This window comes from Eleutherodactylus coqui, chromosome 3 (genome assembly GCF_035609145.1).
Source record: "Eleutherodactylus coqui strain aEleCoq1 chromosome 3, aEleCoq1.hap1, whole genome shotgun sequence".
Lineage (NCBI taxonomy): Eukaryota > Metazoa > Chordata > Amphibia > Anura > Eleutherodactylidae > Eleutherodactylus > Eleutherodactylus coqui.
The window spans coordinates 303,200,086-303,215,722 of record NC_089839.1 but is presented as its reverse complement, the minus strand read 5'-3'; the positions used below and the strand labels follow the sequence as shown (position 1 = coordinate 303,215,722).

The window sequence follows — 15,637 nt, the reverse complement described above, 5'->3', positions numbered from 1 at the left end:
TATACTGATATATGGGGCTCCAGTGTGCAGAGTGCTGTGCAGTAATATATGGGGTTCCAGTGTGCACAGGGCTGCGTAGCGATATATAGAGATCCAATGTGCACAGGGCTGTGCAGTGATATATGGGGCTCCAGTGTGTACAGTGATCTATAAGGCTCAGTGTGCACAGTGCTGTATAGTGATATATGGGGTTCCTGTGTGCGCATTGCTGTAGAGTGATAAATGGGGATCCAGTGTACACAGTGCTGTATAGTGATATATGGGGTTCCTGTGTGCACATTGCTGTAGAGTGATAAATGGGGATCCAGTGTACACAGTGCTGTGCAGTGATATATGGGGTTCCAGTGTGTACACTGCTGTATAGTGATATATGGGGCTCCAGTATATACAGTGCTGGGTGGTGAAAAATGAGGCTCCAGTGTGTATAGTGCTGTATAATGATATATGGGGCTCCAGTGGGCACATTGCTGTAGAGTGATATATGGGGCTCCAGTGTGCACATTGCTGTAGAGTGAGATATGGGGCTCCAGTGTGCAGAGTGCTGTATAGTGATATATGGGGCTTCAGTTGGTACAGAGTCGCATCGTGATATATGGGGCTCCAGTATATGCAGTGCTGTGCAGTGATATATGGGGCTCCAGTGTGCACAGTGCTGTATAGTGATATATGGGACTCCAGTGTGTACAGTGATATATAAGGCTCCCGTGTGCACAGTGCTGTATAGTGATATATGGGGTTCCAGTGTGCACATTGCCGTAGAGTGAGATATGGGGCTCCAGTGTGCACAGTGCTGTATAGTGATATATGGGGCTCCAGTGGGTACAGAGTCGCATCGTGATATATGGGGCTCCTGTGTACACAGTGTTGTGCAGTGATATATGGGGCTCCTGTGTGCACAGTGCTGTGCAGTGATATGAGGCTCCAGTGGGTACAGTGTTGTATAGTGTTGGGGCTCCAGTGTGCAAAGTGCTGCTAGTGATATATGCAACTCCAGTGTGCACAGTGCTGTATAGTGATATATGGGGCTCCAGTGTGTACAGTGCTGTGCAATGATATATGGGGCTCCAGTATATACTGTGCTGTATAGTGATATATGGGGCTCCAGTATATACAGTGCTGTATAGTGATATATTGGCCTCCAGTATGTACAGTGCTGTATAGTGATATATGGGGGCTCCAGTGTGTACAGTGCTGTATAGCAATATATGAGGCTTCAATGTGTACCGTGCTGTATATTGATATATGGTGCTCCAGTATGCACAGTGCTGTATAGTGATGTATGTGCTCCAGTGCGCACAGTGCTGTATAGTGATATATGGGGCTCCAGTATATACAGTGCTGTATAGTGATATATGGGGCTCCAGTGTGCACAGTGCTGTATAGTGATATATGGGGCTCCAGTGGGTACAGTGCTGTATAGTGATATATGGTGCTCCAGTATATACAGTGCTGTATAATGATATATGGGGCTCCAGTGTGCACATTGCTGTATAGTGATATACGAGGCTCCAGTGGGTACAGTGCTGTATAGTGATATACGAGGCTCCAGTGTACACAGTGCTGTATAGTGATATATGGTGCTCCAGTATATACAGTGCTGTATAGTGCTTTATGGGGCTCCAGTGTGCACAGTGCTGTATAGTGATATACGAGGCTCCAGTGGGTACAGTGCTGTATAGTGATATACGAGGCTCCAGTGTACACAGTGCTGTATAGTGATATACGAGGCTCCAGTGTGGACAATGCTGTATAGTGATATATGGGGCTCCAGTGTGCACAGTGCTGTATAGTGATATATGGGGCTCCAGTGTGCACAGTGCTGTATAGTAATATATGGGGCTACAGTATATACAGTGCTGTATAGTGATATATAGTGGTCCAGTGTCTAGAGTAATGAATAGTAATATATCGTCCTCCAGTGTTGTGTAGCGCTCCACTGTGTACGGCGTTGTGTAGCGCTCCACTGTGTACGGCGTTGTGTAGCGCTCCACTGTGTACGGCGTTGTGTAGCGCTCCACTGTGTACGGCGTTGTGTAGCGCTCCACTGTGTACGGCGTTGTGTAGCGCTCCACTGTGTACGGCGTTGTGTAGCGCTCCACTGTGTACGGCGTTGTGTAGCGCTCCACTGTGTATGGCGTTGTGTAGCGCTCCACTGTGTACGGCGTTGTATAGTGATATATAGTGCCCTAGTGTGTACAGTGCTGTATAAGGATATTTGGTGCTCCTGTATGCAAGCATAGTGCTTTATAGTGATATATGGGGCTCCAGTATATACATTGCTGTATAATTATATATGAGGCTCCAGTGTGCACAGTGCTGTATAGTGAGGTATTGATATAGTGATATATGGAGCTCCAGTGTACACAGTGCTGTATTGTGATATATGGGGCTCCAGTATGTACACAGTGCTGTATAGTGATATATGGGGCTCCAGTGTACACAGTGCTGTATAGTGATATATCTGGCTGCAGTATATACACAGTGCTGTATAGTGATATATGGGGCTCCAGTGTACATAGTGCTGTATAGTGATATATCTGGCTCCAGTATATACAGTGCTGTATAGTGATATATGGGGCTCCAGTATATACACACTGCTGTATAGTGATATATGGGGCTCCAGTATATACACAGTGCTGTATAGTGATATATGGGGCTCCAGTATATACAGTGCTGTATAGTGATATATGGGGCTCCAGTGTGCATAGTGCTGTATAGTGATATATGGGGCTCCAGTATATACAGTCCTGTTTTAGTGATATATGGGGCTCCAGTATGTATACAGTGCTGTATAGTGATATATGGGGTTCCAGTGTGCACAGTGCTGTATAGTGATATATGGGGTTCCAGTGTGCACAGTGCTGTATAGTGATATGTGGGGCTCCAGTGTACACAGTGCTGTATAGTGATATATGGGGCTCCAGTATATACAGTGCTGTATAGTGATATATGGGGCTCCAGTATATACAGTGCTGTATAGTGATATATGGGGCTCCAGTATATACAGTGCTGTATAGTGATATATTGGGCTCCAGTATATACACAGTGCTGTATAGTGATATATAGGGCTCCAGTATGTACACAGTGCTGTATAGTGATATATGGGGCTCCAGTGTGGACAATGCTGTATAGTGATATATAGGGCTCCAGTATGTACACAGTGCTGTATAGTGATATATGGACTTCCAGTATGGACAATGCTGTATAGTGATATATGGGGCTCCAGTATATACAGTGCTGTATAGTGATATATGGAGCTCCAGTGTACACAGTGCTGTATAGTGATATATGGGGCTCCAGTATATACAGTGCTGTATAGTGATATATAGGGCTCCAGTATATACAGTCCTGTTTTAGTGATATATGGGGCTCCAGTGTACACAGTGTTGTGTAGTGATATATGGGGCTCCAGTGTACACAGTGCTGTGTAGTGATATATGGAGCTCCAGTGTACACAGTGCTGTATAGTGATATACGAGGCTCCAGTGTGGACAATGCTGTATAGTGATATATGGGGCTCCAGTGTGCACAGTGCTGTATAGTAATATATGGGGCTTCAGTGTACACAGTGCTGTGTAGTGATATATGGAGCTCCAGTGTACACAGTGCTGTATAGTGATATATGGGGCTCTAGTGTACACAGTGCTGTATAGTGATATATGGGGCTCCGGTATATACAGTGCTGTATAGTGATATATGGACTTCCAGTATGGACAATGCTATATAGTGATATATGGGGCTCCAGTATATACAGTGCTGTATAGTGATATATGGGGCTCCAGTATGTACACAGTGCTGTATAGTGATATATGGGGCTCCAGTATATACAGTGCTGTATAGTGATATATAGGGCTCCAGTATATACAGTGCTGTATAGTGATATATAGGGCTCCAGTATATACAGTGCTGTATAGTGATATATGGGGCTCCAGCGTGTACAGTGCTGTGCAGTGATATATAGGGCTCCAGTATATACAGTGCTGTATAGTGATATATGGGGCTCCAGCGTGTACAGTGCTGTATAGTGATATATAGGGCTCCAGTATATACAGTGCTGTATAGTGATATATGGGGCTCTAGTGTACACAGTGCTGTATAGTGATATATGGAGCTCCAGTATATACAGTGCTGTATAGTGATATATGGGGCTCCAGTATATACAGTGCTGTATAGTGATATATGGGGCTCCAGTATATACAGTGCTGTATAGTGATATATAGGGCTCCAGTATATACAGTGCTGTATAGTGATATATGGGGCTCCAGTATATACAGTGCTGTATAGTGATATATAGGGCTCCAGTATATACAGTGCTGTATAGTGATATGTAGGGCTCCAGTATATACAGTGCTGTTTAGTGATATATAGGGCTCCAGTATATACAGTCCTGTTTTAGTGATATGTCTGTATAGCCCTGATGTGCACTGGAGTATAGAAATGAGTACAAACGAGTTCCCCATGGTACAGAGAAGCTGATACTTGCTGTGGCTCTTCTGCTGCTGGCTGTGATGTCCCATAAACCTGATGTTGTGGTCAATGATCAGCGACCATCACTGAGCTCTGTCATTGGCTGCAGCAATGAGGAGACCTGGAGATGGTGGTGGCAGACAAGCTGGGAGAGGCCAGTATCCGCTGCTTTAGGTTGTGCCTGTCCACCATTTGTAAAAAAGAAAATAAATTATCTCGGAAGACCCCTTTAAATATACTGGTGAGGAGGGCACCTGGGGGAGGTTTTGGGACCACTGCTAAAACAAAAGCAGTTACATTTTAAAGGGAACCCGTCATCAAGTTTCTACAATGTAATCTAGAATAAATCTTGAACAGCGCAGCTAATGAGATTCCCTTCTTGCCAATTAGTTCTGTACTCCATGTCCGGGCCCCTTTACTCTCTGCGGGCCCCGTTTGGCTCTCTGCGGGCCCCGTTTGGCTCTCTGCGGGCCCCGTTTGGCTCTCTGCGGGCCCCGTTTGGCTCTCTGCGGGCCCCGTTTGGCTCTCTGCGGGCCCCGTTTGGCTCTCTGCGGGCCCCGTTTGGCTCTCTGCGGGCCCCGTTTGGCTCTCTGCGGGCCCCCTTTGGCTCTCTGCGGGCCCCCTTTGGCTCTCTGCGGGCCCCCTTTGGCTCTCTGCGGGCCCCCTTTGGCTCTCTGCGGGCCCCCTTTGGCTCTCTGCGGGCCCCCTTTGGCTCTCTGCGGGCCCCCTTTGGCTCTCTGCGGGCCCCCTTTGACTCTCTGCGGGCCCCCTTTGACTCTCTGCTTCAGAAGTTTTCCTGCACTGTGTTAAAATGAGTTGCAAAGTGTCCGATTTTTCTCGCAGCGCCGCAGCAGCCACGCCCTGTTCTTGATTGGCATGCATGCGCACCTCAACTCTCCCTTACTCTGAGACCTCTGGGGCGTACTGCGCATGAGCCTTGAGGGTCATTACTCCCACAGTCACCTGACTTCGGACGCAGTGGGAGTTACATTCCTCAAAGTGCGAGCGCAGTCCGCCGCTGAGTTCTCAAAGCAGGGCAGATTGAAAGGACTCCTGATTCTTTGCGGACACGAAGGAGCCGCTCTCATGAAATCGTATTCAGGTAGGTAGTGTTACTCGCTTCCTCTTCGGACCGCCTGCATACGAACGGGTCAGATTCCGCATGTGGGGGCTCAGAGCCAAATCTGACCCTGTGCCCAGGCGGCGACCCCCGTGTACCTGACTTTTTTTTTTCTGTACTGTGGAGAGCTGTAGCGCGCCGCCGTCGGACACGCACAGTACAGAATTATTTTTTTAAATGTTTTTTTGCCTGCGCCATTGCTAGGCGATGATGTGGATGCCCACAATCTATCCACAATTTTAATTGCGGAGTGTGGCGGGTCGGATGGCTTCCGTTGACTTCAATCAAAGCTGTCTGATCCTCAGCCCTTCCGCAATGAGTAGAGATTTTTTTTTAAATATCCGTACTGCACATGTCCGACGGGTCGCGGTGCGGACCGTCCGCAGTACAGAGAAGATGAAAGAAAAGGGGCATCTGCCTTCAAATCTGCAACTGAATTCCGGATCGCTCGCTTCCGTAGAGATCTATGCAGCTCATCCGCGGTAAAATAAAGCATGCTGGGAAATCTTTTCCGTGGACAGTTAAGCATACGCACTGCTGCGCCATTTAATTGCCGTGAGACTGGCGGAAATAGCTGAGTGCCAACAGTAGAAGCCCCATTAAAAATAAACGGAGCGGGCCCCCTACTGTTCAGAAAGTAATCCTGCGGAAGGGGAATAACGTTCTCTTGGCGTGACTCGTGCCGCAAAAGGAAATATGCCATAAAAACGCCACTTGAGGTTTACTTAAACTGCACAAAAGAAACCTGTTTTATCATTACGCCTGGCAACCAATCACAGCGCAGCTTTCACTTTACCACAGCAATATAAGGAAGCAAAGCTGCGCTGTGATTGGTTGCTATGGGTAACGGCTTTCCTTCCTCTTAGCGCTGTGGTAAAATGAAAGCTGCGCTGTGATTGGTTGCTAGGGGCAACAAGGACAGAGCTCTCTTAGACTGTTTTCGTAAGCTGTCATAAATTTCCCTCCTGCTGGATCCAATTCTGGCTTTCACACAAAACCGTGTGATGGCGGGCTGATAACGCGCTGCGGCGTGGACACATCACCCCACATGTAGTAGTCTATCTGCATAGATGCGTTAATGGCCCCCGCCGACCATAAGACCTGCAGAATTTGCTGCAGATCCGGCATGCAGAATTAGCTTTGCGGTCGGGCCTGCAGAATGCTGACACAGAAAATGGCGTTTCTCCTGTAAAGAAGTGACCGTCGGCTTCCGGACGCGGAAACACAATTTTCCACATCAGGATTCCACAGATTTTTGCTGATTTTTAATTTGCTCTATTCATTTGCAACAAACGGTGATGAAAAAAGATGCAGATTTTGCAGTTTTTTGGGTTTTTTTTGCGGGGGGGGGGGGGGGAGAGAATTTACACTGAAAACTCAGTGGTTAATTCCGCTGTTAGGGCTCATTCGCGCGGGCGTATATTCTGTCCGTATTTCTTCATGCCTGAACGCGGGTCCATTTAATTGGTGTATTCACAAACCCCCCCCACCGCAGCTCCTGTGCACTCTAGTCTGCCCCCCCCACCGCAGCTCCTGTGCACTCTAGTCTGCCCCCCCCACCGCAGCTCCTGTGCACTCTAGTCTGCTCCCCCCACCGCAGCTCCTGTGCACTCTAGTCTGCTCCCCCCAGCTCCTGTGCATTCTAGTCTGCCCCCCAAGCTCCTGTGCATTCTAGTCTGCCCCCCAAGCTCCTGTGCATTCTAGTCTGCCCCCCAAGCTCCTGTGCATTCTAGTCTGCCCCCCAAGCTCCTGTGCATTCTAGTCTGCCCCCCCAAGCTCCTGTGCATTCTAGTCTGCCCCCCAAGCTCCTGTGCATTCTAGTCTGCCCCCCCCAAGCTCCTGTGCATTCTAGTCTGCCCCCCCAAGCTCCTGTGCATTCTAGTCTGCCCCCCAAGCTCCTGTGCATTCTAGTCTGCCCCCCCAAGCTCCTGTGCATTCTAGTCTGCCCCCCCAAGCTCCTGTGCATTCTAGTCTGCCCCCCCAAGCTCCTGTGCATTCTAGTCTGCCCCCCCAAGCTCCTGTGCATTCTAGTCTGCCCCCCCAAGCTCCTGTGCATTCTAGTCTGCCCCCCAAGCTCCTGTGCATTCTAGTCTGCCCCCCCAAGCTCCTGTGCATTCTAGTCTGCCCCCCCAAGCTCCTGTGCATTCTAGTCTGCCCCCCCAAGCTCCTGTGCATTCTAGTCTGCCCCCCAAGCTCCTGTGCATTCTAGTCTGCCCCCCCAAGCTCCTGTGCATTCTAGTCTGCCCCCCCCAGCTCCTGTGCATTCTAGTCTGCCCCCCCCAGCTCCTGTGCGCTCTAGTCTGCCCCCCCCCAGCTCCTGTGCGCTCCAGTCTGCCCCCCCCCAGCTCCTGTGCGCTCCAGTCTGCCCCCCCCAGCTCCTGTGCGCTCCAGTCTGCCCCCCCAGCTCCTGTGCGCTCCAGTCTGCCCCCCCAGCTCCTGTGCGCTCCAGTCTGCCCCCCCAGCTCCTGTGCGCTCCAGTCTGCCCCCCCAGCTCCTGTGCGCTCCAGTCTGCCCCCCCAGCTCCTGTGCGCTCCAGTCTGCCCCCCCAGCTCCTGTGCGCTCCAGTCTGCCCCCCCAGCTCCTGTGCGCTCCAGTCTGCCCGCCCAGCTCCTGTGCGCTCCAGTCTGCCCGCCCAGCTCCTGTGCGCTCCAGTCTGCCCCCCCAGCTCCTGTGCGCTCCAGTCTGCCCCCCCAGCTCCTGTGCGCTCCAGTCTGCCCCCCCCAGCTCCTGTGCGCTCTAGTCTGCCCCCACCAGCTCCTGTGCGCTCTAGTCTGCCCCCCCAGCTCCTGTGCGCTCTAGTCTGCCCCCCCAGCTCCTGTGCGCTCTAGTCTGCCCCCCCCAGCTCCTGTGCGCTCTAGTCTGCCCCCCCCAGCTCCTGTGCGCTCTAGTCTGCCCCCCCCAGCTCCTGTGCGCTCTAGTCTGCCCCCCCCAGCTCCTGTGCGCTCTAGTCTGCCCCCCCAGCTCCTGTGCGCTCTAGTCTGCCCCCCCCAGCTCCTGTGCGCTCTAGTCTGCCCCCCCCCCAGCTCCTGGGCGCTCTAGTCTCTCCCCCCCCCCCCCAGCTCCTGGGCGCTCTAGTCTGCCCACCCTCCTCTCCTGGGCGCTCTAGTCTGCTCTCCTCCTCCTCCTGGGCGCTCTAGTCTGCTCCTCCTCCTGTGCGCTCTAGTCTGCCCCCCCTCCTCCTGTGCGCTCTAGTCTGCCCCCCCTCCTCCTGTGCGCTCTAGTCTGCCCCCCTCCTCCTGTGCGCTCTAGTCTGCCCCCCCTCCTCCTGTGCGCTCTAGTCTGCCCCCCCTCCTCCTGTGCGCTCTAGTCTGCCCCCCCTCCTCCTGTGCGCTCTAGTCTGCCCCCCCTCCTCCTGTGCGCTCTAGTCTGCCCCCCCTCCTCCTGTGCGCTCTAGTCTGCCCCCCCCTCCTCCTGTGCGCTCTAGTCTGCCCCCCCTCCTCCTGTGCGCTCTAGTCTGCCCCCCCCTCCTCCTGTGCGCTCTAGTCTGCCCCCCTCCTCCTGTGCGCTCTAGTCTGCCCCCCCTCCTCCTGTGCGCTCTAGTCTGCCCCCCCTCCTCCTGTGCGCTCTAGTCTGCCCCCCTCCTCCTGTGCGCTCTAGTCTGCCCCCCCTCCTCCTGTGCGCTCTAGTCTGCCCCCCCCCTCCTCCTGTGCGCTCTAGTCTGCCCCCCTCCTCCTGTGCGCTCTAGTCTGCCCCCCCCCTCCTGTGCGCTCTAGTCTGCCCCCCCCTCCTGTGCGCTCTAGTCTGCCCCCCCTCCTGTGCGCTCTAGTCTGCCCCCCCTCCTGTGCGCTCTAGTCTGCCCCCCCTCCTGTGCGCTCTAGTCTGCCCCCCCCTCCTGTGCGCTCTAGTCTGCCCCCCCCTCCTGTGCGCTCTAGTCTGCCCCCCCCTCCTGTGCGCTCTAGTCTGCCCCCCCCCCTCCTGTGCGCTCTAGTCTGCCCCCCCCTCCTGTGCGCTCTAGTCTGCCCCCCCTCCTGTGCGCTCTAGTCTGCCCCCCCTCCTGTGCGCTCTAGTCTGCCCCCCCCTCCTGTGCGCTCTAGTCTGCCCCCCCTCCTGTGCGCTCTAGTCTGCCCCCCCTCCTGTGCGCTCTAGTCTGCCCCCCCCTCCTGTGCGCTCTAGTCTGCCCCCCCCTCCTGTGCGCTCTAGTCTGCCCCCCCCTCCTGTGCGCTCTAGTCTGCCCCCCCCCTCCTGTGCGCTCTAGTCTGCCCCCCCCTCCTGTGCGCTCTAGTCTGCCCCCCCCTCCTGTGCGCTCTAGTCTGCCCCCCCTCCTGTGCGCTCTAGTCTGCCCCCCCCTCCTGTGCGCTCTAGTCTGCCCCCCCCCTCCTGTGCGCTCTAGTCTGCCCCCCCCTCCTGTGCGCTCTAGTCTGCCCCCCCCTCCTGTGCGCTCTAGTCTGCCCCCCCCCTCCTGTGCGCTCTAGTCTGCCCCCCCCTCCTGTGCGCTCTAGTCTGCCCCCCCTCCTGTGCGCTCTAGTCTGCCCCCCCCTCCTGTGCGCTCTAGTCTGCCACCCCCCCTCCTGTGCGCTCTAGTCTGCCCCCCCCTCCTGTGCGCTCTAGTCTGCCCCCCCCTCCTGTGCGCTCTAGTCTGCCCCCCCCTCCTGTGCGCTCTAGTCTGCCCCCCCCTCCTGTGCGCTCTAGTCTGCCCCCCCCTCCTGTGCGCTCTAGTCTGCCCCCCCCTCCTGTGCGCTCTAGTCTGCCCCCCCCCTCCTGTGCGCTCTAGTCTGCCCCCCTCCTGTGCGCTCTAGTCTGCCCCCCCCTCCTGTGCGCTCTAGTCTGCCCCCCCTCCTGTGCGCTCTAGTCTGCCCCCCCTCCTGTGCGCTCTAGTCTGCCCCCCCTCCTGTGCGCTCTAGTCTGCCCCCCCTCCTGTGCGCTCTAGTCTGCCCCCCCCCTCCTGTGCGCTCTAGTCTGCCCCCCCCTCCTGTGCGCTCTAGTCTGCCCCCCCCTCCTGTGCGCTCTAGTCTGCCCCCCCCTCCTGTGCGCTCTAGTCTGCCCCCCCTCCTGTGCGCTCTAGTCTGCCCCCCTCCTGTGCGCTCTAGTCTGCCCCCCCCTCCTGTGCGCTCTAGTCTGCCCCCCCCTCCTGTGCGCTCTAGTCTGCCCCCCCCTCCTGTGCGCTCTAGTCTGCCCCGCCCCCCCTCCTGTGCGCTCTAGTCTGCCCCCCCCCTGTGCGCTCTAGTCTGCCCCGCCCCCCCTCCTGTGCGCTCTAGTCTGCCCCGCCCCCCCTCCTGTGCGCTCTAGTCTGCCCCGCCCCCCCTCCTGTGCGCTCTAGTCTGCCCCGCCCCCCCTCCTGTGCGCTCTAGTCTGCCCCGCCCCCCCTCCTGTGCGCTCTAGTCTGCCCCGCCCCCCCTCCTGTGCGCTCTAGTCTGCCCCGCCCCCCCTCCTGTGCGCTCTAGTCTGCCCCGCCCCCCCTCCTGTGCGCTCTAGTCTGCCCCGCCCCCCCCTCCTGTGCGCTCTAGTCTGCCCCGCCCCCCCTCCTGTGCGCTCTAGTCTGCCCCGCCCCCCCTCCTGTGCGCTCTAGTCTGCCCCGCCCCCCCTCCTGTGAGCTCTAGTCTGCCCCGCCCCCCTCCTGTGAGCTCTAGTCTGCCCCGCCCCCCCTCCTGTGCGCTCTAGTCTGCTCCGCCCCCCCTCCTGTGCGCTCTAGTCTGCTCCGCCCCCCCTCCTGTGCGCTCTAGTCTGCTCCGCCCCCCCTCCTGTGCGCTCTAGTCTGCTCCGCCCTCCTCCTGTGCGCTCTAGTCTGCCCCCCCCTCCTGTGCGCTCTAGTCTGCTCCTCCCCCCCTCCTGTGCGCTCTAGTCTGCCCCCCCTCCCCTCCTGTGCGCTCTAGTCTGCCCCCCCTCCTCCTGTGCGCTCTAGTCTGCCCCCCTCCTCCTGTGCGCTCTAGTCTGCCCCCCCTCCTCCTGTGCGCTCTAGTCTGCCCCCCTCCTCCTGTGCGCTCTAGTCTGCCCCCCCTCCTCCTGTGCGCTCTAGTCTGCCCCCCCTCCTCCTGTGCGCTCTAGTCTGCTCCTCCCCCCTGTGCGCTCTAGTCTGCTCCTCCCCCCCTGTGCGCTCTAGTCTGCTCCTCCCCCCCTGTGCGCTCTAGTCTGCTCCTCCCCCCCTGTGCGCTCTAGTCTGCCCCCCCCTCCTCCTGTGCGCTCTAGTCTGCCCCCCGTCCTCCTGTGCGCTCTAGTCTGCCCCCCCTCCTCCTGTGCGCTCTAGTCTGCCCCCCCTCCTCCTGTGCGCTCTAGTCTGCCCCCCTCCTCCTGTGCGCTCTAGTCTGCCCCCCCCTCCTCCTGTGCGCTCTAGTCTGCCCCCCCCCTCCTCCTGTGCGCTCTAGTCTGCCCCCCCTCCTCCTGTGCGCTCTAGTCTGCCCCCCTCCTCCTGTGCGCTCTAGTCTGCCCCCCCTCCTCCTGTGCGCTCTAGTCTGCCCCCCCTCCTCCTGTGCGCTCTAGTCTGCCCCCCCTCCTCCTGTGCGCTCTAGTCTGCCCCCCCTCCTCCTGTGCGCTCTAGTCTGCCCCCCTCCTCCTGTGCGCTCTAGTCTGCCCCCCCCCTCCTGTGCGCTCTAGTCTGCCCCCCCTCTTGTGCGCTCTAGTCTGCCCCCCCCCCTCCTGTGCGCTCTAGTCTGCCCCCCCTCCTGTGCGCTCTAGTCTGCCCCCCCCTCCTGTGCGCTCTAGTCTGCCCCCCCCCTCCTGTGCGCTCTAGTCTGCCCCCCCTCCTGTGCGCTCTAGTCTGCCCCCCCCTCCTGTGCGCTCTAGTCTGCCCCCCCTCCTGTGCGCTCTAGTCTGCCCCCCCCCTCCTGTGCGCTCTAGTCTGCCCCCCCCTCCTGTGCGCTCTAGTCTGCCCCCCCCCTCCTGTGCGCTCTAGTCTGCCCCCCCCCTCCTGTGCGCTCTAGTCTGCCCCCCCCCTCCTGTGCGCTCTAGTCTGCCCCCCCCTCCTGTGCGCTCTAGTCTGCCCCCCCCTCCTGTGCGCTCTAGTCTGCCCCCCCTCCTGTGCGCTCTAGTCTGCCCCCCCTCCTGTGCGCTCTAGTCTGCCCCCCCCTCCTGTGCGCTCTAGTCTGCCCCCCCTCCTGTGCGCTCTAGTCTGCCCCCCCTCCTGTGCGCTCTAGTCTGCCCCCCCTCCTGTGCGCTGTAGTCTGCCCCCCCCCCTCCTGTGCGCTCTAGTCTGCCCCCCCCTCCTGTGCGCTCTAGTCTGCCCCCCCCCTCCTGTGCGCTCTAGTCTGCCCCCCCCTCCTGTGCGCTCTAGTCTGCCCCCCCCCTGTGCGCTCTAGTCTGCCCCCCCCCTCCTGTGCGCTCTAGTCTGCCCCCCCCCCGTGCGCTCTAGTCTGCCCCCCCCCGTGCGCTCTAGTCTGCCCCCCCCCCCCGTGCGCTCTAGTCTGCCCCCCCTGTGCGCTCTAGTCTGCCCCCCTCCTGTGCGCTCTAGTCTGCCCCCCCCCTCCTGTGCGCTCTAGTCTGCCCCCCCCCTCCTGTGCGCTCTAGTCTGCCCCCCCCTCCTGTGCGCTCTAGTCTGCCCCCCCCTCCTGTGCGCTCTAGTCTGCCCCCCCCTCCTGTGCGCTCTAGTCTGCCCCCCCCTCCTGTGCGCTCTAGTCTGCCCCCCCCTCCTGTGCGCTCTAGTCTGCCCCCCCCTCCTGTGCGCTCTAGTCTGCCCCCCCCCCTCCTGTGCGCTCTAGTCTGCCCCCCCCTCCTGTGCGCTCTAGTCTGCCCCCCCTCCTGTGCGCTCTAGTCTGCCCCCCCCTCCTGTGCGCTCTAGTCTGCCCCCCCCTCCTGTGCGCTCTAGTCTGCCCCCCCCTCCTGTGCGCTCTAGTCTGCCCCCCCCTCCTGTGCGCTCTAGTCTGCCCCCCCCCTCCTGTGCGCTCTAGTCTGCCCCCCCCTCCTGTGCGCTCTAGTCTGCCCCCCCTCCTGTGCGCTCTAGTCTGCCCCCCCCCTCCTGTGCGCTCTAGTCTGCCCCCCCCCTCCTGTGCGCTCTAGTCTGCCCCCCCCCTCCTGTGCGCTCTTGTCTGCCCCCCCCCTCCTGTGCGCTCTAGTCTGCCCCCCCCCTCCTGTGCGCTCTAGTCTGTCCCCCCCCTCCTGTGCGCTCTAGTCTGCCCCCCCCCTCCTGTGCGCTCTAGTCTGCCCCCCCCCTCCTGTGCGCTCTAGTCTGCCCCGCCCCCCCTCCTGTGCGCTCTAGTCTGCCCCGCCCCCCCTCCTGTGCGCTCTAGTCTGCCCCGCCCCCCCTCCTGTGCGCTCTAGTCTGCCCCGCCCCCCCTCCTGTGCGCTCTAGTCTGCCCCGCCCCCCCTCCTGTGCGCTCTAGTCTGCCCCGCCCCCCCTCCTGTGCGCTCTAGTCTGCCCCGCCCCCCCTCCTGTGCGCTCTAGTCTGCCCCGCCCCCCCTCCTGTGCGCTCTAGTCTGCCCCGCCCCCCCTCCTGTGCGCTCTAGTCTGCCCCGCCCCCCTCCTGTGCGCTCTAGTCTGCCCCGCCCCCCCTCCTGTGCGCTCTAGTCTGCCCGCCCCCCTCCTGTGCGCTCTAGTCTGCCCCGCCCCCCCTCCTGTGCGCTCTAGTCTGCCCCGCCCCCCCTCCTGTGCGCTCTAGTCTGCCCCGCCCCCCCTCCTGTGCGCTCTAGTCTGCCCCGCCCCCCCTCCTGTGCGCTCTAGTCTGCCCCGCCCCCCCTCCTGTGCGCTCTAGTCTGCCCCGCCCCCCCTCCTGTGCGCTCTAGTCTGCCCCGCCCCCCCTCCTGTGCGCTCTAGTCTGCCCCGCCCCCCCTCCTGTGCGCTCTAGTCTGCCCCGCCCCCCCTCCTGTGCGCTCTAGTCTGCCCCGCCCCCCCCTCCTGTGCGCTCTAGTCTGCCCCGCCCCCCCTCCTGTGCGCTCTAGTCTGCCCCGCCCCCCCTCCTGTGCGCTCTAGTCTGCCCGCCCCCCCTCCTGTGCGCTCTAGTCTGCCCCGCCCCCCCTCCTGTGCGCTCTAGTCTGCCCCGCCCCCCCTCCTGTGCGCTCTAGTCTGCCCCGCCCCCCCTCCTGTGCGCTCTAGTCTGCTCCTCCCCCCCTCCTGTGCGCTCTAGTCTGCTCCTCCCCCCCTCCTGTGCGCTCTAGTCTGCCCCCCCCCTCCTCCTGTGCGCTCTAGTCTGCCCCCCCCTCCTCCTGTGCGCTCTAGTCTGCCCCCCCCCTCCTCCTGTGCGCTCTAGTCTGCCCCCCCCCCTCCTCCTGTGCGCTCTAGTCTGCCCCCCCCCCTCCTCCTGTGCGCTCTAGTCTGCCCCCCCCCTCCTCCTGTGCGCTCTAGTCTGCCCCCCCCTCCTCCTGTGCGCTCTAGTCTGCCCCCCCCTCCTCCTGTGCGCTCTAGTCTGCTCCTCCCCCCCTGTGCGCTCTAGTCTGCTCCTCCCCCCCTGTGCGCTCTAGTCTGCCCCCCCTCCTCCCGGCCCCCTGTGGCTCCCGCCCGTTCTGCACCTCCTGCAGCATATCTGGGTTGCCTCAGGAGTCTTTGTTGTTATGTCGCGCCCTTACGTGCTCAGGTGTGAGCAGGTGCAGCTTTTTGGCCCCGCCCCGTCCTGGCCGCTTTCGCTAGACTAACCCTACGGAAGAGGAGGAGCCTATAGGACACACCTTTAACAATGTGTCTGTTGCTATGCTCGTGTTCTGCTCCGCCCCGAATCGTGAGCTGCTTTGATAATATTAGCGCCCAGCCGTGTTTGGGAGGAGTCATCTTCAGACGGTTGCTATGCGATTGTTGGCTCCGCCTACCTTGCATTCCCTTGCTGTGCGGGTTACATTACAACGCCACACGGGCGGAGTCAGCGTTGTTATGGGCGTGTTTGGTTCCGCCTACCATATGGGCGGAATTTAGCTAGCTGCCGCCTTGAATCATTAGCATAAAGGGAGGAGTCAGCGTGCGCTCGTTGCTCTCGCGAGAATACTCTCCTCTCGCGGGAACGTGATGGGAAGACATGTCCGGGGGAGAGAGGAGGGAGGTGAGGAGCGGCACCGGGCGCAGGGAGGGGCGAGCGTGTGCGGCACCGGGGTCACGTGCGGGCACTGAGGGAGGGACGCGAGGGAGGCCAGGAGGGGGCGCCGGTAGGACGTGCCGACGGGAGCAGAGGCAGGATGGAGGGGCGTGGCCTGTGCTTG

General features: G+C 59.3%; 1 protein-coding gene across 2 annotated transcripts in view; it reads left to right on the top strand.

Moving 5' to 3' along the window:
* Positions 1-15,637, top strand: part of ZZZ3 (zinc finger ZZ-type containing 3) — a 65,672-nt gene that overhangs the window by 25,392 nt on the left and 24,643 nt on the right. The window contains exon 1 of one of the 2 annotated variants that reach the window (XM_066597809.1): positions 15,424-15,480. The exons of the other annotated variant lie outside the window; for it this stretch is intronic. The gene's annotated coding sequence lies outside the window, so the exon portion shown is untranslated. Of the gene's footprint in view, positions 1-15,423; positions 15,481-15,637 lie in introns of those variants that run through there. 2 annotated transcript variants of the gene reach the window in all.